We start from the raw sequence: 22,700 nt of genomic DNA, 5'->3' as shown, positions 1-22,700 counted from the left end.
CCACGGTAGCCGAGAGGTTAGAGGCGAGACCTGCGAAGCTAATATGTATTGTGGTACTGGGTTCGATTCCCGGTCTTTAGGCCTTGGATTTTATTTAACGGTTAATAAAAGAAATTTACAGTAAAGTATGTTTGCTAGTCACCTCCGTCCACGGCACCTAATTGGTAGTTGGACGTTAAGCCCCGCCTGAAAAAATAGGCAATTACTTTACTACTACTACTAACTACTACTGCTAAATTAGTAAAAACAATCACTTAAAAGGCTAAACAGATTTGGCGAGCTTTGGCTCAGTATTAAAAGGCTCCCCCGCTAAATATAAGCGCCGTCAAACTGCCTCAACGATTATCTATACTCTTTTATTGCGGTGATCATTAATCATTATTGATTAGTGGCTAGTCAATATGTTGATATTAGTACATCGATTTTATTAATGAACAAATAAATTTAAAACTAGGTACATTACTTTAATTTTCCGTTCATCTCATTGGAAATTCAATTTCATAATTAGTCGAATCTTCGCTTCTGAAGCTTAGAACTTTTTTTAAGCTTTTACTTTCTTAGTGAAGCTATCTCACCTCGTCTCTTTTGAGCAGGTGAAATATGGGGACTCAAGATCGCAGAGATTACTCTGTTAAAAATTCAATTAAATTTATTAAAACTCTGTTTTATAAATATGAAATCCGCTCTATAAATATAAAATGTTCCCTAATCTATGTTAACTTATTATTATTATTTTTTTTTTAAGGCGCATCAACAACTGAGGTTATTGGCGCCCGGAGCTTCTTTCAGTGTACTGTCCATCACCGAACGTGAGCTGTAAGAAGCTCCTAGGAAAAGAAAATCTAAATGCCAGCAGCTGATTCGAACCCATGATCTCCGCATTGGAATCCAATATTCGCTAACCAGTCAGCTAATCTCGTTCCTGCGTTAACTTATTATTTTATTCTTTATTTTCCTTACTTCATAAGAGAAATATTGTGATCAGACAGATTTCCGAATTTCGGTTTTCGAAGGACACCTTATTGAGATTAAAGATAGATCCCCAGCCAGATAAATCTTGGTGAACACTTAGACTACTTCATCTTAATATTATTCTCAACCTTCTTCAATAATTTTCATAAAACGCCATATTTAATTTTTAATAACACAAGATTTAAAAAACTTTAACTGAAATGATAGGGCCATGCCCAGTTTCTTCGGCCCAACCCCTTAGATCTACACTAAGGGGTGATTTTTGGTAGGTATATTTTTTTAAAATTGGGAAATTTTGGCAACCCATTAAACCCTTCTTAACGGCACACAACAGATTGGCCTTACATTGCCAAAAATGACACTATTATTAAATTTTTGACATTAAATTCACTTAAAGCCATCACTGTCAGGGTAAATTTCAGTAAAAATAAAACAAAAATCATGGTCTGTCTGTCTGTCCACTTTTACCATAATCCTTAATAGGAGAAGGAGAATCGATTAGAACTGACAACAAAACCACGGTTGCGACTTAATTAATAACAGACAAAAAGGAGTCACGTCACAAGAATATGGTACAACTAAGATAAATGTCATAGACTGACCTAACCACAGAAGGCTACCGTATCCTCCAGCTAAAGGTCGAGTTATGTTATAACAATAAAAAGACAGTACTGTGTGTAGAGAGTGGATAGGCTGTGATATGAACAGACCACCCACTAAGTAACTATATTTGACATTCAGGGCACAGATAGATCTTAAATCATCTTTCCTTCTTATTTAGATATTCCTTCAACTTACAAGTAATTAATATTTATAACTCTCATTTCATGGTAATTAACTGTTTTCTGAAAAAAACTAATCTCTATTTTTAACTTTGGCTCCCAGTTCTTGTTAAGAAATCGAGCATTGTTATATCCATAATCCAAATTAAACACAAAATCCACTAAGATTCTTGAAAATTTGGTTATATTAGTTATCGAAAGCGTATGTATGAAATCAACTCTATTGTCCAAATACAACAAAATTTACAACTGCTTCAAATGCTAGGCAATACGTCTATTATTCCATTTAGCAAGAAAAGATGATACCAAATAAGACATGAAAAGAGTGCTACACATTTGTCGCGAGAGTATAAAACATGATCAAGATTTAAGGAAAATATCTTAAAAGCTCGTGAGAAACAGTGCCGCTTTAGTGTAATCAGGGAAATAGTCAACTATTTGAATCTGGCTCTAAAAATTTGCATATTTTTAATCCACTCCATAAAAGAATTGGACTTCTTAAAGTTACATACTTAAAACTGAATAGAATAGAAAGTGGAAAAGAACTGAAGGAAAGGTTCCCTCTAAAAAAATATGGTCTGACTGATTCGATGAGCAAAACCCACACGGATTTTAACATTATCAGATTTTTACCATCAAGTCACTCTGCATAGATAAATTGCAAAGTTTTTACCAAAAGGGCAATATTCATTATTGTAAACAGGTGTAAAAAAATAAAACATTTGTTGTTTGTAACTACCAGACAATTGATTAAAAAAATTATACTGAATATAACATAATACTAAAGAAGATGAGGTACTAACAAAAACTCTCCGAGTTATCTCAAAATGGTTGCTAAAAATAACAGATTACATCTAATAAATTACTAGTCGAGCGATGTATATACAATAAATCAACATTTATCATAAACTGAATTGCAGTGGGTAGTACAGAAAGAAGTGGTAGAAGCAAAATGTTCAGCAGAACGAAGCGTGAAGAGGTTGAACTTAGTAAATCAGTCGCTATCAACTTAATACTAAACCATAAATATAAGCTTTGTGAAATATTTCTTACACTTGGCAGGCTTGTCATTAAGTTTAGCCATGGTTTCTAACTTTATAATAAATGTATGAATGAACGTCAGAGAGATGCGCCCAGTTCTAGTCCACTTTTCATTTCACTACAGCTTGCTGAAGTGTCCAATTTTCTAAACTAGTCATAAAGAGGGTCTCACTTTCTCTGGGTTGTGCTTAGAAGGCCAAATATTACCAAATAAAGTATAATACCGAATACTGAATTCTAACGCAGAGATAACGGGTTAAAATCTTGCTGCTGAACCTTAGATTTTCCCTTCCTAGGAGCTCCTTACAAGCTCCTTGACCGCTGATTGGCAGTATTGTCTATAACGAGTGAACACTGTCCAGGGGCCGGCAGCCGCTTAAAGCTGCTTCCAATAAGTGGAATTGTTGACTGGGAATTAAATAAAACAAGCATTACTTTAAGGAAAATAAGTATTTTAAGTTGGTGTAGACCAGGCTTTCTAATTTTGATTCCCCTTGAATGGGGAGCAACAAAAATAAAATAAGCCGTAGTAGAATTTTATTTTTTAATAGCTTTAAATTTAACCTCATGGAAAGCCTTCTTTTCATTGTTCTTTCTAAAATGGGCTGCGTTTTTAATTATTTTTGTAAAAGATTAAATTTATGGTGAAAGTATTTTATTACAATACTTTTTTAATATAGCGCAGGTAGTTTTTAACCGTAAATCAGTTGAATTTTTACTTGAAAAGATTTGTTGGTTCGGTTTTTCAAAAACGAATGACGGAAAACCCCAACTGATGACCTTAATTTTACTATACGATAGACTTGAAATATTTTAAAACTCTAGGAATGCTTCATTTGCTCATATAAACTATCTCCATACTAAAGTATTGTAGCTAGTGACTTATTTTGGCCCATTCAACGGTTAGACATCAAGGACATCATTTTGACCTATATTCAATACAATTCAAGTGACCGCTGAGGCGAAGAAAACGTACACCAGGTATCAATATATTCCACAAGGATTTTGCCAATGGATTCTCTGTTAATTCTTCTGTTTTCAGTTGCGTATTCCAAACAAATCTAATGAGAACAACAGTAAAGTGTAACTTTTATGCATTTAAGACAGATAAGGGAGAATGTCAACAAAAAATAAAACTATTATAATATTTCCTTTTAGAACTTTTAAAATCACAATATTATTTCTAAATCAACCGTTCGATGAAATTTTCTTGGGAGTTGTGATGGAACTGTACAGGGATATGAGAGAAATGAATTATACTCGCTAATATTTCAATAAATCAACGGTAAATAACTCGCGTAAATGGAATAGAGAGGTTATAGGGAGCGGAGATTACGGTTTTGATCACCAGTGAGTGTTAGTGAATATAATTGCGAAGGGAGCTATGTCGTCAGTGCTTTGTGCTCTAGTATGATGAACATGTACAAACGAAACCGGGGAATATTACACCGCCTACATCCGTCAAAGGGCAGAAATGCCATCTGCACTGGTGAACATTAGAAAGGGCTGGGATATAAAACAGTGAAGGAGAGAAGGCCAAACACACACAGAGAAGAGAGTGAGATGAGAGTGAGGACAGATTGCAAGAGAGAGAGAGAAAGAGATTTCTCTCGAATCGATAAATGTTTCAAGTTAAACTTGCAACAAACAAGAAGTGTTTGGCACAGAAGGCAGTGGCAGCACCACCAACTTTCTTATATTCACGAAATATTTCTCAGAAAAAGGATTTTCTTGCTATAAAAAAAAAAAAAAATACATCTCACAGGAAATTTGTGACAAACAAGGGCCAAATATCTAAAGTTTACAATTAGTTTTGTAAATTAAATGAAATTTCTCGCTAATAAACTATATTTTGATAAATTGTTTATTATTTAGTGAATCTATTTAATGTTTTACCAGAATTCCTTAAAAAATACCTCTATCCAAAAAATATAAATCACCAACAATCTTATTAAACCATAATGCAGATTCTCTCATGCAGAATCGCAGATGGAGCTAAAAAATCTTGAATGGACTCGTTATTAAGTGTTAGATGCGCAAAAAACAGTTTGGATTTTCATAATCACTTCCCTATCGAAAACATTTAAGTTTCAACAGTAATTCTATCCCATATTAAGGGTATTTTAAAAATATTAAACAGCACGAAGAAACTAATGATATTTGATCATTTATTTTGCACCGTGCACAATACAAAATTCATGAATAAAACAAGAAATGGTGAAAACATGTATTTAGATAGTTAAGTAGGTACTGACTACAATCATACATGCACCCGGAGGGATGACTAACAGTGAATGAAATGCACTCATTGAATAACAATCAATCCATTGTTGGAAGCCGTTAAAAGTAGCCGCAATGGTAAGTTTATATAGCTACCGCCCTAGATCGGCGTTATGCCTTAAGATGGTCGCGTATGCATCGTCGCTTTAGAATGCGATGAATACTAATTCCTTAAAATATATCCTAATAGTAAACCAGGATCATGGACAGCTCCTAAGCAAAAGAAGGGTGAAAATAGTGTTCAGCCAGCCGCTAGACTGATATCTCAGTAAGCTTATGAAAATTAGCCACAGTTTTTCAAACAGAGATAGGTGCAAAACACTTTTGCAAGATGTTAAAATTAAAGAATATAAGAGATATAAATTCCCGTCTTAATTTTTTCAGGCATCTGAGGCAGCCCTCTTAAGAAACTAGAAGTTAATTCTAATTTGGTATAAGTCCTGTAAGATTGAAAATTCTGATGAGTACGTATAGTCTAGGATCCAGGTGTCCAGGGCTTTAGGGCAAAAGAGGCGGGTAATGACAGCGATCCTGGTTCGGGTGAGTTCCTATGGTATCCTAAAGGCTAAATTGCTGCAACAGTGCAGCCAACAAATCGTGATCGCACGTATAGTCTTAGCAATGATGGAGCAAAACTTCAAGCCAAAGACATGCGGTAAAGAAGTTCATTACTTGGCCATAGCATTTCTCCAAAAAAACTGAGCGAGCAATCGGAATATCTAGGCCACTGCATCTGGCTAAACAGATGCGCTGCATAGGCTTACCAACGGAAATCCTAGATTTGACAGAAAGAAGAAGAAACGACACTACACTGCTGAAGTATTCTCTGCCTGTGTGGAAGAGGGTGCATGACTGAGCGTTCGGCTCTCTGGAGTAGAAGTCACGAGTCACAACTTTCTCACAAGTTCCTTTCCAAACTTAAGTCTAATCAAACTGACAGGGCTAAAGATACTCTGTCATAGGCTCATTAGCTAGCTCCCCAGAACTCAATATAATATTTGAACTAGGATCTAATTTTTAGATTAGGGAATTACGTTAAGAATGTAGACAACAGATTGATTCATGTTTCTTTACAGAATTAGCAGAAGAATTAAGCCATTTGATTTAGCATTAATGCAAGAATTTCCTAAATAATATGGGACAGTCTACGTTACAATTACCTATTTTACAGCATACTAGAAAAAAAAAATCATGTGGGTTTCAACTCCTAAACTCCCTCTGGGTTGTGACTATGTTCTCACCATTTGCTATTTTTCATAAATAGAAGGTGTACGTTAGAAAACTCAATTTGGAAAAATAATAGCAATATAATTGGGACGGACACTTCAATTTGAGCGGGAGGACAACGTGTTTTTGATGAAAACTCCCACCTTCATAATACTGAGGGGCAGCTCCTCTTATAAAATGAAGTTTTGTTTTAACAAATAACCTAACAAAGATGCAATTCTTTAAAACTTTTATGTTTAACTTAACTTTTACAATGGTAAAGGAAGGTGTGCCCAAACTGTAAAGATACTTGAAATGTTAATGTTGTTTTAGGCTATTTTGCATTCTACACGCTATAAGTGTGTCTAAATTATTGAATGGAATACCAATTTTATGTCATAAGAATTACACTCACACACACACACACTTTGTTACAAAGGCAAAGATTGGGAGACAGTGGAAGGTGGGAGATAGAATGAATGAGATGCAGCCAAGGGTGGTGATGAAATATTCTGCGAAGGGTGGCCCAGTTGGGGGGACTGTAGGGAAGCAGGAAGTGGGCAGAGCAGAGGGGAAAGTCAAGTAGAAAGCTGTGCAGAATGGGGGAGTAGACGAGGTTGACCTAGTTCATACTACAGTTGCTCGAACCGTTCACAGGGAGTTTAGAGTGGAGCAATGGCAAGGGAAGGCAGAAACATTTTGATTCAAACCCCAAATTATTCCCGGGCTGTAGAAGAGGCGGTGGTGCCTAACTACCAACTACCTCCCACTAAGTCCTAACCATCAAGCTCCCTGGTTCTAAATACCCAGAGCATACAGCCAGAACTGAGTATATATATATATATATATGTCCTATTTATTTAATTGTATGAATAAATTTATATTTCTCTACACTTCTTTAATTTTGTAATTTTTCAAAACTTTTTTAATTTTTTCATTAATTTATAATCTTTTTTTACAATGTGATATATTAAAATAAAATACATCAGAGGTACTAGTGCAGAATTCTTAGAGTGAGTCTTAGTTTGGAAACAGCGCAACTTTTTCATTCTGATGCAAAACTCAGAACAAACCCATTCGGAGCGCGACTGCAAATTATTACTATTTATTTATTAAAACTAATGAAGCGCAGAAAAGAAAAACTTTGATGTAAGCCTTATAACTTAAAAATTCAGTAACTGAAATGTAATTTTTACGTTTTATTACGAGTTCTAGAAGAATCTTTCAGCAAAATTAGTAATTTATGTCAGTTCAACATGAAGTAGAAGATAATGGATAAGGAATACTGAGAAATCTAAGAAGTTTCCATCGAGTGGTGTGATTAATCATGTATGTAATAAAACAATAGGCTGCATTGTAAGAATAACTCCAACAGTCTGCGCAGATAATTTACTGCAAGACTAGTATAAACTACTTATACGAGTTGGGAAGTAAGAACAGAAAATGAAAGCTATACTTGATACAAAATGCTGAGCCTACATCCTGCATTCTTAAGAAGTGCATGCCGAGTTTATTTAACCTATTCAACCAATTATAATATACTCTTTAAAATTTCCTTATACATCTTTTCATCAGTGAAATATTCTTAATAATTTGTAAAACAAATTTCAAGTTCAATAAGATTCCTTTGAACTCTGCTTTAAGAAAATCACTATTAGACGAGAGAATAAATGACAAAAGCCTCTCTAAATAACGGATATGATTCAAAGGGAAGATATAACATATATTTATAGACGAGCATATCCGCTCTATTCACATGATTAAATACAATCCAACTATTTCTAAATTACTATTCAAGAAGGTACTATGTAAAATGGGGTGAAAATTCAAATTCTCTCTTCCTTCTTCGGACAAAAAGAAAAAGATGCAAGGGACATTACCACAAAATGCACAATACAATTTTAGTATTAACTGACAAGAATCGAGGTTGACCTTCACTACTTGATTTACATCTATTTAGAGGTGGCTGGGAAATGTGACAGCTGCTACTAGCGGAAAAGACGGAACAAACCTGATTCAATCTTCCAAAATGTTTCTACAAGGGTCTCATCCTTAAATAAATTAGTTGCGAAGTTGGATTAGAAAAAAAAAAGTGTCCAAAACACATAAACCTAGGACTGTGTTCATTTCTTTTGATCCATTTCTCTAAGAGCCAAGGGTTAGGTAATGGCTTTCACCCTACCTTTTCTTTTATCTATTTCAGACAATAATAGAACATATATTTTGAATTACAGAATATTGATGTTTCTTCGAGAATAAAGGTTGTTTCCGAATGGACGAAACACATACGCTCTCTGGAAAGGCCTTACCCAAATACAAGGTTACGCTAACGGCTTATAGAAGACTATAGCGAAAGAAGATAGCTACTAAAGATGGAACCAAATTTAAATCTCTTCTACTCCATACAAAAATTTTTTTTTTAAAATACTAAAATTTTTATGAAGTTATTAAATTTTTGAAATGTTAGAAGTACCAAACTTATCCCAAATACCTAAAATTCTTAGCATTTAAAACTTACCACTCTAAAAACCAGACAAGGTACAAACCAACACTTACCTAGAACAAAAAAAAATTATATTATTTAACAATATTTATTTAAATAAAATTAGAAGTTATTATATAGCATCAGGACACTTTATTACTTCCAGACTATTCATATAATTTAAATTTGCTTTAAACCTTTAAATCCCTTTTCATTTTTTAGGCAGTTAACTGAAAAATGAGATTAATGATCTATTTAAAACTTAAATATGTAACAGATCTTCGTTCAACTTATTTCTCGGCGCCACGGTAGCCGAGCGGTAAGAGACGAGGCCCGAAATGAGTTAATATGTTATGTGGAACTGGATTCGATTCCTAGTCCTAAGCCTTGGATTTTATTTAATGGTTAATGAAAGGAATTTGTAATGAAGGATGTTTGCTATCCGCCACCACCCACGACACCTAATTTGGTAGTTAGATGTAATGCCCGTCTGATAAAATAGGCATTACTATACTTTTAATTTTTTTATTTGAAATGTTTTACAAGAAGGACTTTGAGGGTTCTAATAGATGCCCCGATCGAAAACACTGTACCAATTTTACTTGGTTGATCCCTGTAGGATATGTAAACTAAAATTATGAAAAAGTAGAAACTGTAAATGTATATATTCAAATTAATCTATACCCCACTCTTATTTTTAAATATCTTTTATATTTTAAAATAATATATACGTCACAACACCCATTTAAGGTGCCTCGTCAAACTAATGTACAGTTTAAAACCACATACAATCAACAAATCGATTTACATATAAAAATTGGTCCCCGTTTTTATTCGAAAATAGCTCCATCGATATTTATTAACATTGCAATACTGTATTAAAAAGGAATGGCTCTTAATGTCAGGCGGGCTTTACATCTAACTACCCAATCATCTATCTTGGGTGGAGGCTATAGTATTTTACCTCATTAATTTACCTCATTTAACACATTACATACAATTCAAGGCCTAGAACGGGAATCGAATCCAGTGCTGCAATACATTTTCTCCTCTTAACCACTCGGCTGCCATAGCGGCGCCTTAAGTACTGAGTAAGGCCACGTTTAAATAATAAATCATACTCTGTAAGGAAAATGTCTATACAACAGAAATTAATTTTTGATCGTTTTTTTGTTTAAACTATAAATTTTATTTTAATTTTCATTGTATTATATATTTAAATTCTTGATTTATTTCTATTTAAAGTATAAGTTATTTATCTATACATTCTTTCATAATCAAATTTAAATTTAAATCATTTATAAGATAAATCAAAATATAACTTCTGCAACTTGTAATATTGAAATAAATATATTTTAGTAAATATTACAAAATTGTCAGTTTTTCAAACATAGTTTCAGTAAATTGGTCCATGAAGGGTTTTGTGGAATAAATTTAGTTCCAAATTTAATCCCGAACTTACCGAATAAGGTGGCGCAGTAAGTGGGGATTTAAGTTATATCCAATTATAACCAAACAAATAATTTATGATAATCCCACAATAATAAGTTAAGGACTTCAATAAAATTCCATTTGATAACAAAATTTGCTAGTTGAATTGTAATGATTTAGTAAGAGGAATGTTCACGCCAGAATTTTAAACCAGTGAGCAAATTTGTTTTAAAGGTAAGCCAATATAACGGTTTATTTTCAATAAAAACATTTTAACTAAAAACCAATTCAAAGAGCTTTTAAAATAAATGCAGAGCATGGTTGAACGCCAAATCCATGATCATCCTACAATCTGTGTGTGACGTGTGCGGTGTAAAGCCCAACGTGTTGTTCCAACAATTACAACTGCACATTTGTAAATGCAAGCACAAATATTACGAAGCCACCCTCAACCAGCCCTTCAGTTCTAAATAATTAGAGAAAACGAGCCAGGTGTTACTGACAATAGATAACAACAGTTCTCTATGAGAAAGACTACAAACTGAGAGGGCCCTTAGATCACTCTTTACGAAATCTATTGACATTTCTTCCCTCGCCTATGGAGGGAAGTTACGTACTGCAACAATAGTCCACAGTCACTCACCCAGTTACGTGCCTAGTTAAAGGGAAGGTTATAAATAATAGGACAAAGTTTGTTATATTTGTCCTTCCATCCACTTTCTGTGCACCCTACTCTCGCATATGCGTGTCAGTTGGCAACAATAAACCGTAACAAAAGTGTACATTAGTACATGAAGCTGTAGGCTGTAGGCAACATGCACAACACATGCAAAGGGCAGGCGCAGGCAAAAACTATATCTCCCTACTTTTAAGTACAAAAAATAAGAGAAGGGATAATAATCTTTTGTGAAAACTCCATTATTAAGTCTGCCACTAATAAAATATAATTTACCACTGCTTTTAGTCACCCCAATGTCTGTTTCTTTTTTTTTAACATGTTTTTTTGACTTTCTTTAAATGTGATCGAGACAACTTTTTACCAAGACATAATTATGAGTTTTAGTGTGTCTTGATTTTAAGTTTTTGTTGAATAGCTAGATGTAGGTACAGTTCAAAGAAGGGAGGGAGTGAAGTTAGATGAAGTGTCCAACAACTCTGAGCTCATAGAAAAATTCTGTCTACTTCTTCATAAATTGATAGAAACGTAGAAGGGGAATTGTAATTTTAAGCCTCCTACTAAGTAACAGTGTACTTTACGGCTCTAAACACTAACATAACAATGTTGATGAAGTTGAAAATACAGAACTAATTGCTCTAAGAGACCCTTTTTAGAACTCACCTGGCTTACACCTGCCAAGTTTGGAAAAAGCTAGCCATACACTAAGAAAACAATTTTCAAAACAAACTACGATATCAGAAACGATATTTCAAAAAACAATACGATTTAAAACAGAGATACGATATCAAAACAAAATACTGCGTACGCCCTATTGAACACACAAAGTCAAGAAGTGCACATTATTCTAAACAAGCTGATTTCTTTTTTTCACTTCTAAGAAACCAACCTTCAGTCACAAATTTATGTAACTATTTTAATAAATGCTCCTACAATAACGATAAAAATTATCCTTTGACTTAAAATGAATTCAATCTAATTGAACTGTACGATTTAAATCTTACACTTTCTCATTTTGAATTAAATTAAATTTTTAATTGTTTCACCTTTTCGGTGAAATGTGTAAGTCTCCAGAAATGCAACACTCAATTATGAAAAATTAATTATTTTAATTCTGTTAAGAAAAACCACTACCACCGAAATATTAAATTTTAACACCAACCTTGTCACGTTAGATACTCTACAGAACATATTCAATACATGCTTTTATTCCTTCTCAGTGGCAATTGTTATTGGCTTAAGTAAAATTGGTTATAGATAAATAAGGTTTATATTTAACACAGGCATGAGTTCTAATGTTAACTAAAGTGATTATGCTAAAAGGCGACCAAGTTCAATTTGGTAGTTTACAGTTCTAGAGAAAGATAGAGAAGTAGGTTGTGTTAGTTATCTCACTCACACATATACACACACACACTTATGAACAGCAACCACGTTGGTACAAGGCCATTGCTAATGGCACACCTGTTTGATCCTAGTTACCCCGCCGGCCGGTTATAATAGGACAGGGCAGAGGCATGCGATAGAGTCACTCCACCGCCTTATACTCTTTTATGTTTACATTATAGATTTCACTAATTAAATATTATTTCGTTTTTCGTGTAATTTTATTAATATGACTATCAAATTAATATTACTTAACTAATTTTCAGTACAATTACAGAAATATATTCTTTTCACTTCTCTTTTTTTGGCGGGAGGGGGAGGGAACAAGGGAAAGGTACTTGAATTTTCTAAAATTAATTGGGAATTATTCAAGTGCTTATTGTTATTTTCCTACTTTAGCCTTCTTGAGTTTTGTTTTGAGAAACCAGAATAATAAAAATCTGACGATAATTGGAAAGTGTGATCAGAAAGTGACCCCGAGCCTCGAAGTTAAAGTTTAAAAAAATACCTCCAGCCCCCACTATTATATGTGGATATTAAGTGTAGATAAGATATAATTTTTGTTTGTATTCTCTACTTGTGTTATATCAAACATTTAACTTTATTGTACCCTTTACATAGGGTATTATTCTCAGAAATACAAATTAAAACCATTTATTTTCATTTATTGACCCGAGTTCTAACCGTTCAGTAATCAATTACAATATAGAAGAAACGATTCCCCCTCCCTGGTCACAATTAGTTCCAATTATAGAGGTTCTACATACAGCACACTTGAAGATAATGAGTTTACCCGCATGACATGTGTGTAATGCTTTTATATGTGCCTTAACTAAATTATAAAAAAAGTTTAGGATCATTCATGCGATATAGAAGCTTCTTATTACAAAAATTGGTGTTAATAATAAAAATATCTTTTTTATTTATATCACTAAGCGTTTATTTATATTTCCGTAAGTGAAGAAAAAATAAATAGCATTAAATTGACTTTTATTTATTGCAATGAATAAAAGTTTATACTGTAAATTTTTTTTTTTTCAAATTTGCGAGTTTTGAACCCAACGCTCAGCCACTCTCCGATTAGATTTGAGGTGGAGATGAGAGTCTGCAGCATATAAAGCCGAGTGTTTAAATCTACCATCAGCAGAAAGAAAGTACCTGTGAGTCATGAGCAGACATCGTTAAAAGACACATGTAAGAACATCGAATTTAAAAAATAAAAAATAAAAAGTAGAATCTTTTTGTTTTTATTTTTAATAAAAGTTACTTATTAGTCAGGCCTTATTCGTGAAGAGGAAACAGAACTTCGGGACATGTCTTCAATAAATAACTCAAAGTAGAGTGTAGTGCTGTTATGTACAATGTAACAGAGAGAAACCTGTTCAACAAGCGGCGTACACACTCACAGAGGAGGGCCCTATAGAGATCCTGTGCGAGTGTAGGAGAAGGAAGGTTTTAAAGAAGACGACGGTGAGTGGTGGGGTAGAACCAGGCCTTGGGAGTCCAAACGTGCATACAAAGTACCGTCTTTCACATCCATACCAATACCACCTCACAGCCAGGGGGTTGTTTGGCTTATGGAAGAAAGAGAAAAGAGTGTACACTCTTCCAGCATTGAACAGGGGAACGTTCACAAGTGAAGGAATGGAAAGCAAGTTATGTGTTGGCAATATTACACAGGATCAGGACATGAGTTAGTGAGGGTAAAGGAATAAGAAGGTAGAGGTGGGCTTGGGGCTTGTTACAAAACAAGCCGCAGGAATATTCGATCCACTAAAGTTGAACCCTAGACCAACCCTAAAACCAGTAGTACCACACCTGACATTTATTAAAGATTTTTTTCCCCTTTATACAAAAGAGAGAGACGGTAATCCTCAAATATGCAAGCCCTTTCAATATTCCCATATATTAATATTACTAAAGTGAACACAACAATGGTTATACTATTAATTTGAACTGGTACTAATATCGTTCTGTTCAAAATAAAAACATACATTTTATCAGTGGTTTAATGATCACAACTAAAATTATTCAAGACTAATCAAGAGTGGAACAAACGCGAGACCGTTTCTTACTGTAGTTCTCTATTTTTTTTATCTTCAATAGTGAAGGTTTTTCAATTTTGAATTTTTTGTAGAAATATCTATTTATTAAGAACAAGTATTTACAAATTGATCGTTGTAAGTGGTGCATCTGTGATATAATTCACCGTTACTCAAAAAATAAAGAAATTGCCATAATTGAAATTTGATATTTCACTCAGGTGCTATTATAGCCCTTGACAAAATCGATTTTAAATTATCTCGAAAATGATTTCTTGAAACTTATTATTAAATATACCAACAATTTTTATTTAAAACATTGTTTATAGAAAACTTCTGTTTTAGGTCCCTTTGGAGAGAAGGTGTGTCCAGTTAGCTTTCTTTTAACGAGTCATTTCTGAACATTTTACTACCTTAAAACCGGTATAATATTAATAATAATGAAATGGGGGACTTTTGACGGACATCTGAAGAAATATAAGCTGTTCAGAAGTGCCACTTAATGAATAGATTTTTCTGTAATTTGAATGTTTCGAAAACGGTTTTAGGATTTTTTTAAACTTAAAATGATAGAAATCTACAATTTTTATTTGAATCATTTTTATTTTACAGAAAATTAAATTTTTTGAAAGAAGGGGCTATAGATTCCCTCCAAAAGTGCACTTTTGTGTACTGAACGTTCCTACTACGCGGTCACTGTGTAGAAATGTGATTCTAAAATTCCAAGATGAAGTAAATTTTTGAACCAAATTTCGTCTCACAAGATTATCTGACAATTTTCACACATAAGTATTACATTTATACCGCCGATTCATCAATTTTTCCTTAATAATTTTTCTATATATTAAAAAAAAGAAGAAGTATTTTTAAGGCAGATCTCTGGGAAGGATTGATTGAAGTAGTCAATGTAAGTAAAATAGGAAAATGACCAACGTGTGTTTCGCATCCCGCCAAGCTCAAATTTATCTTTCCTTGCTCTGCTCTGCATGAATAAATATAGAACAAAATCGCTAATTTATACTAAAAATGTAAAACGCTTAGAACTAACAAAATTGTTTATAAACAGCACTTTTTATTGTTAAAAAAAAAAATAAATATAAGACAAAAATGCATTAACAATACGAACAATAGTGAAAGATGATTAAATAAGCATGTGTTTTAGAGGGGTGATAGTGGTGAGAGGGGGCGGCGGAGGGAGAAAGAATCCAAAAATAAAAGAACTAATTAAAATACACTAAAACAGAGGAAAGTTTAAAGTAATCAAGTGGAAGTATGGCCTTGTGAGCATATGAACTCTAAAAACAGCACGCAACTAACCCCAACAATCTAAGAATAATTAATACACCTTTCAACATAAATGATAAACAAACAGGCACTTCTTCGTAAAACATTGCCAATCTAACTAATATTATGAAAGTTTTGCCGATGCTCCACGTCTACTTTAACAGCTTTCCGGTATTACTTAATGGTTTTTCTTTTTTTTTTAAGTTCCTCTATTTTTAATCTCTTAATATTATTACTTTGTAAAACGGAACAAATTGCTTAAAATATTTCATCTCAAAAATGGAAGTTACATTTTTATTTAAAGCCACAAATTTAGAATCTCTAAAAGAATTTTAATTAATTTCTGTTACCTTTACGCATGGCCTAATGGTAAACCACACACTTTTGATACGAGAAATTAAATAGCATTTAAAAACTTTAAATATTTTGCAGATCAGTTTGAGAAACTATAAACGATCTGAGGACTTATTTCAAAAAAATTATTTTTCATGGGGACGTAGCACTTAAAAGTCATCCAATTTCTCTCTTTGCCTATAGAAGGACGAACAGAGATCATTTTTAATTTTTGAGATCTGTTACTCAGCTTTGAGATAAGGATAAGAAATAATACTATTACTAATACTGACTGAAAATTAGGCCGTTTTTCTAATTAGATTTGAATTTGGGACTGATCAGAATATTTGTGAAACACTATGATTCCCCTTGTTATCCTTACAAATTCCACAAGTGGCTCAAACTGTTTGTCATCTCTTACTGCGACAAAACACCCAACTTCTAAAACTAAAAAAAAAAATAAAGTATTTCTCCTGAAGAATGCTGAAATTAAACCGTTTAAGTTCAACTTAATAAAATTTAAAGAGGCAATGTACAATTAATTTCCAACTGTCCCAATCTACGTTTACACAACTGCAATGAAAGTAACAATCATAAACAGAACATGAAAGAACAGATTATAAAAAACAGAACATGGTAAAAAGAGAATAGTACTACCACATTTCTCTCACACATAACACATGATCTTAACGAACTTGGGTTTAACTAACAAGCCAACATAACTACATTTCTCCTACACTGATTGTCCAACTTCTAGCTTGGTAAAATGCTGTACCTTAAGCCACTTTCCTATCATTTTTTCCCCAGCAGTAGTTTCCTATTCTGCAAAATGGATTCCCAAGTACTGTATTAAACGGAATAAAATTCTTCTTGAGCTTTGGTCACTGAAAACTGCGCTTAAGGCAACTCATTCAACTATAAACTCATTAAGTAAGTTAACATTTTATTTTTATTATTATTTTAATCTCTTGTTATAAATAACACCGTCCAGGTTGATGGACAGTGTAAGAAGGTGTCAGAAAAAGAAATCAAAGGTCCATCTGGTGGATTCGAATTATAGTTCTCCACGTGGGAATTCTGTGCGCTACTAATGAGCAATCTCTTTCTTTGTTAATTCATTATTTATTTTTCAAACAAGGTTTGTTATTATTATTACATATTTTTATATATGTCTACATTTATTTAGTTAGAATATAATAATGTGTTACATCTTTTTTTAAAAAAAAAAAAAAAAACGGCAGTTAACTTCCAAAATGGTTACGACTGAGCAGAATATTTAAAGTGAGAGAGAGAAGAGATTGGGTGAAGTAAGATTGGAAAGCAGATAGAGGGTGTTAAATAGTGGTTTGATGATCGTAGTCCAGTAACAAAACAGTCTAAACAAGTAGGAAGGTTAATAGATGTGGCAAAATGTTTTTGAGATGTCTAGTACGGTGGGGTTATAGTGAGTGGGCCATGGAACTGTGTATATATGTGTGTGTGTGTGAGGCAATAAGAAGGGTACATACAGGACTAATGGATTGTTTTGTTGTGGTAGTAGTAGCGAAGAGATGAAGGGTGAACCCGACACCCACAACTTTACTTAAATACTTCTAGGCCCCCGCTTGCCCATGGGTACATCCTTGACTACTTCTTGCCAACCTAATAACTTTCTTCTTCCTTTTATTTTATTTCTCACTTTTCCTCATTTCTCCTGCTAATTCTATTTCTTTCCCACAAAATTAATACGTCTCGTTGGGTTAATCAATACTGCAAACATATTGACTGTTGTTATCCAATTCATATTTATAATAGTTTACTAAACGAGCAATCATGTCAAAATTTGACTATTTCCCAGGCATACTGATTGCGCAGAGTTTTTCTTTTTTTGAGTGTGTAAGAACATCGATGTAAAAAATCCGATGTGTATCACTAATGATAAGTCTTAACGCTAGTTTATCCACGTTTAACCATATAGCCCAGTATAAACCCCACCTTCCTGGTTCTCCCAATAACAGAATTTATAGATTTTAGTTACGTGAAACTTTGTAGCTAAAAATAGAAAAAGGCAAAACAGGATCTAGTAAGTGGAAGGCTCAGGGAAAAAAAGGGTCAGACAGTATTTCTGTAACAGAAATCTACATAATGGAACCCCTAGTTTTTATTTGGGAAAATAGAATATTTATTTGGAATGCTAAGGGATATTTAGTTTGAGCTATCCATTTATTGTTTTTGATGTATTTTCTTCAATCATAATACTCACAATTATTTTCAAATACTTATAGCGAAATTAAATTTTGAAAATTTAATAGAATTGCAATACATCTACATATTTCTAGCAAATGTATGTTTATTTTATCTATCTGTTAGTTCTAGTGAGCATATGTATAATCATGCTTACGAATAAATAACCAAAATGAAAAAACGAGAACAAATCTGAAATTCTATTTTGCTCTACCGAGTCTCTTCTGAAATAAGAATTGAACTACTAAACTTTAACGATTCCTTTTTATCACGAGGCAAAAAAAAACATTAGCAATTCATTTCAAAAATATTGAGAATCTGATGAACTTATCACTAAACACAGTCGGCAAAACAAACCAAAGGTAAAAAAATCATAACGTTCTTCAGATAAATAACTTAAATGTAATACATTTTTTAAATCTTGTAACATTCATTTATAAAAGCCAGTCTGACAACCGAGCTATGAACACATTAAACAGTAAATATTAAGTACTCCATTCCCAAGTCTTTTATAATAATATAACTAGAGGCAATTAATCTTGCCACGAAAGACATTAACTAACGAGTAGAACTTAAGAATGGAAAATACATTAGGAAGATTGCCTTTACCAAGTTTTAGCACCTAACGAAATGACGGTGGTGGTTTCAGTTCCATACTAAACAATTACACATCATGCAAACCAACATGGCTTTCATAAATATTTCAATTTATTTCAATCTAAAGATTCAATGTAATTAATGTTATAAAATGGAAGCTTTGCTTTGCCTGATATAATGTTCCTAAAAGAATTCATCTGTCCCCGACAAAAATCCTAAAAAAAGGGGGCGTTTTTGGAAATATCTGCTTTTCTCTACTATTTAATGTTTTTGTGAATTTAACTGAGAGAAAGAAAGAATGTCAGAGGAAGATGAACTGTGTCCATGGGTTATGTGCCAAATAACAAATGGCAAAAGGTAAAACTTAAATAAGGAATAGTATGGAAAGACAATTATTCTTTCTAAACCTTTTTTGTAATTTCCTTAAAAGCAGTAGCTGCTAGCTAGAAACTATTTTCTTTAAAAATCTGTACAATTAAAGCTAATACGTATCCTATAGTTTGGGACCGATGTAGAGTATAGGCATTCGGACGGTCTTCAGGTAATATTTGGGTAATCTAGAAGTGGCTGACCCCGTAGTGAAAGTTTTGCTGGTACCAAGGGGATATCTGCAATTTATTGTTCTTCCACTTTTTGAAAGTTGGCTTTTAGGTACGAGTCCACTAAAAACAGGTCATAATTTCATAATGTTGGCCAAGGAAATGGTAAACTGTTAAGGAAATAGGCGCAGATCTGAATCAGAACTAGGCTGAATGCACCGATATATAAATTAATTTGTAGAGTTTTTAGTTAACTTTATTCCAGAGATAATAACTTTAACCAAGAAAATAAGGTACAATGCCCATTCTATTCTAGTCTTATGCCTTCTTTTTACAGATCCGATAGAAAACATCTCGACATAGTAGGACTAATTTTTATTTAGAACAAGATTGCAGCTTTTATGAAACCTTAAACTATTGAGACCAGAGAAAATCATGGCTCAGAAACACGGTCAGTAACTTCCTGGGCCTTACAAACAAGGTAGATTTCTCATATTAGAGAAAACAGGCACAATAAGCATCATTGGTTTTAGTTCCTGAAAAAGAGAATTCATTCTAAGCCCGAATATAACCTGCTCTACACATAACCAAAATATATTTTTATATTATTCATTTAAAGAACTTCAAGGGGAGCTACTTCAGACTTGCAGACAAACACTGTCACAAAATACTGCATACATTAACTAAAAAGTAATTCAGCAAAAAACAAAAAAATAGGTTAAAAAGGAAAATAAAGTATACAACGATTTACTTTAGGTGTTATATTTTTCATCAGAGGGCAACCTTTGATTGACTTCGTGGAAAACTTATTAGACCTTAATAAGAACAGCCTAATTAATGCAGTGCAAAAAAAGAAAAACGAACATAAAATAAAAACTGACTGTCGGAAAAGTGCAGAGAGAGAAGAGAAGCAGTTATTCTCTTGCAGGGTTTGCTAGATAAAACAGCTTCCATTAGAGAAGGGAATATTGGTTCGCTTCCAGACTGCACGATTCTGCCGCGAGCTGATAGTTCTCTTTTTCAATCGCATTTAATTGAATTTCTTCTTCTTCAGTTTCCGGGAGTAGTTTATTTTCTCTATTCAGTTTTACTATCGTTCCTTTTTTTTTACAAAGGCTGAACAAATGAACAACAGGATTTTTCCATTTTTTTATTTTCTTAGTTAACTTTTACAGAATGATTAAATTTTTTTTTAAATTGCTTGATAAGTTAGGTACTCCTGAATTGTGGATTCGCTACAATCTAGATTTTTACTGTATTTCTACTCATTACTTTTAGATTTGAATTATTTTATCTAAAGCTGATTTTATTAGATTTCCTCAGTAATGATTAAAGATTTAAAGAAAAACGCTTAAAATATCGGAAGAAAATAAAAAGTGTGAAATAATCTTTGATCAAGCTTTGAAGTCAAAGGTTACAAATTGCACTTTAAACATTTACTTCTGATCTCTCTGAAATATTTGAGAAAATGTTAGGAAATATTTCAAACAAGTGCTATTTTTATAATCGAAGGTTAATTTGCTTAGTTTCAAATAGGGTACAATAGAAAATTTTGAAAAACCAAGTCATTTTCTCAAATATTTCAGAGAGTTAAGAATTTTTTTTTTCAGTGTAATTTTTTACTTTTGACTTCCTTATTTTAAGACAGCCTACTTTAAAATTGACTATTGGTCCATCTAAAAGAGTTTTCAATGAATTAAACAACTTGATAAACTATCACTGTTGAGTGCTCGTGAACACGTTTTCTATCCAAACAAACGTAATTTTTCGAACGAAGACAAAAGGAATCCTGGAAAATGATATACCGCTTGAAAGCCCATTAAACAGGAAACTTTTATAAAAAAGTGCCAGCACCTAGGTCTGTTAATAATCACGTAAGGGCCTAATGAGTTTTCTTAAAAATTTCGATTACTTTTATTTTTCCAGCATCCGGAGGAAGATTGAGGCTGTTTGGAGAATAACTTATGCTTCAAAATGGTATCAATTTTTAGAAAATTTATCTGTCTTTCTAACCGTGTCATCAGAATCGAATTTGGACTAAAACTTTCTGAGTAATAACATTTTTATTGCAAAAAAAGTAATGATTTTAGAAAAATAAAATAAAGTGACGTCACTCAAGAACAGTGGAAAATGTGAAGTTGGCCAATACATCATTGAACTCCTCTTTAGATGTACTACACACAGTAGGCCTATGGACAATACTTACTGCTTCACCCTGTATATATAAAAAAAAAGTGCACATAGTTGTAATGTTTTAGATAAATAACAGTTAATTGTTGAAACTACTTTAACTTGACTGACAGTTAGTTTACTTCAATAAATAATTATACGTATAGCAAATATTCCATTTTAGGGAATGGATGGAGTTGATGGGGGAGCTGAATGTTGCAACCGAGAAGTGAGAAAAATTGATTATCCATTCTCAATTATTTATTATCTTATTTGTTCTGCACACAATTCGGTCAGGCCTTCATAATTCTCTGTGTTGTTAGCACTGCAAGCTAGTCTGCGGAGTATAGTTTGACTGACAACTGTTATTTATGTGTTTACCCTGTTTTTAGTTTAGTTTTCAATCAAGTAAATTGTTTTTATTGATGAATATTGCTTCGTTTTGCCAAATTTGCTGTTCTATTTTTTGCCCTCTTCTACTCATTTTCGATCGCTCTTTCTTACACTCTCTCTCTCTGGGTCTGTGAAAAAGGGTGAGAGTGAGTGAGAGAGAGAGACAAGGACACTAACTAGGAGACCCCTTTTACAATAGCAACCTACCACGTTCCAAATTATTTTCAATTAAAGACAGCGAAACTGAATATTGTCACGACACGAATTAGAATCAAGTTCTAAATATAAACTAAACCCCATTACCTGTGAGGGAGATTCACCCCGCCTTGGATAAACGCTTCATTGTAGTATATTATTCATCTTTTTTGATGAATGATAGATCCATCCGAGAGGAAAGAGAAATTACTAACAATATCACTCCTTTTTATTTTTGACAAGCTTTTTGAACCTAGGGTCTGTCCTCATTTTCAGGGCTAATACTCACTAATAAAAACATTACACATACGAGGTCTGTAAATTAAGTAATGAGAAGTTTCGTCCACAAAGAGTTCCTACCTCAAGGTCAAACGGTCAATCAACACTTATACCGAGAGGTTCTTGAAAAACTTCGAAAAAAGGTCATTCGTGCGAGACCAAACATCAAGAACAAGTGGGTGTTGCATCACGATAATGCTCCTTGTCACACAGCAATTTCAATAAACGAGTTTTTGGCCAGTAAAAACATTCCTGTGGCTCCTCAGCCTCCTTATTCGCCAGACTTGAGTCCTTGTGCCATTTTTGTCTCTTCCAGAAGTTGAAAAATCACCTCAAGGGAACTCATTTTGGGACAGTCGAAAACATTCAAACGGCTGAAGGCTATTCCAG

The 22,700-nt window shown here is 33.2% G+C and overlaps 1 protein-coding gene across 15 annotated transcripts in view; it reads right to left on the bottom strand.

Annotated features, from left to right (window-relative positions):
* The window catches only part of gro (TLE family member transcriptional corepressor groucho), a 165,256-nt gene that overhangs the window by 70,202 nt on the left and 72,354 nt on the right, over positions 1 to 22,700 (bottom strand). The window contains exon 1 of one of the 15 annotated variants that reach the window (XM_074122252.1): positions 8,800 to 8,838. The exons of 13 other annotated variants lie outside the window; for them this stretch is intronic. The gene's annotated coding sequence lies outside the window, so the exon portion shown is untranslated. Of the gene's footprint in view, positions 1 to 8,799; positions 8,839 to 22,700 lie in introns of those variants that run through there. One more of the 15 variants, XM_074122250.1, reaches the window with a different exon arrangement.

Source organism: Rhodnius prolixus, unplaced genomic scaffold (assembly GCF_049639745.1).
Source record: "Rhodnius prolixus isolate KJV_2025 unplaced genomic scaffold, Rpr scaffold_8, whole genome shotgun sequence".
Classification (NCBI taxonomy): domain Eukaryota; kingdom Metazoa; phylum Arthropoda; class Insecta; order Hemiptera; family Reduviidae; genus Rhodnius; species Rhodnius prolixus.
Note: the sequence above shows the minus strand (reverse complement) of the source record. Positions and strands in the feature narration are given on the sequence as shown.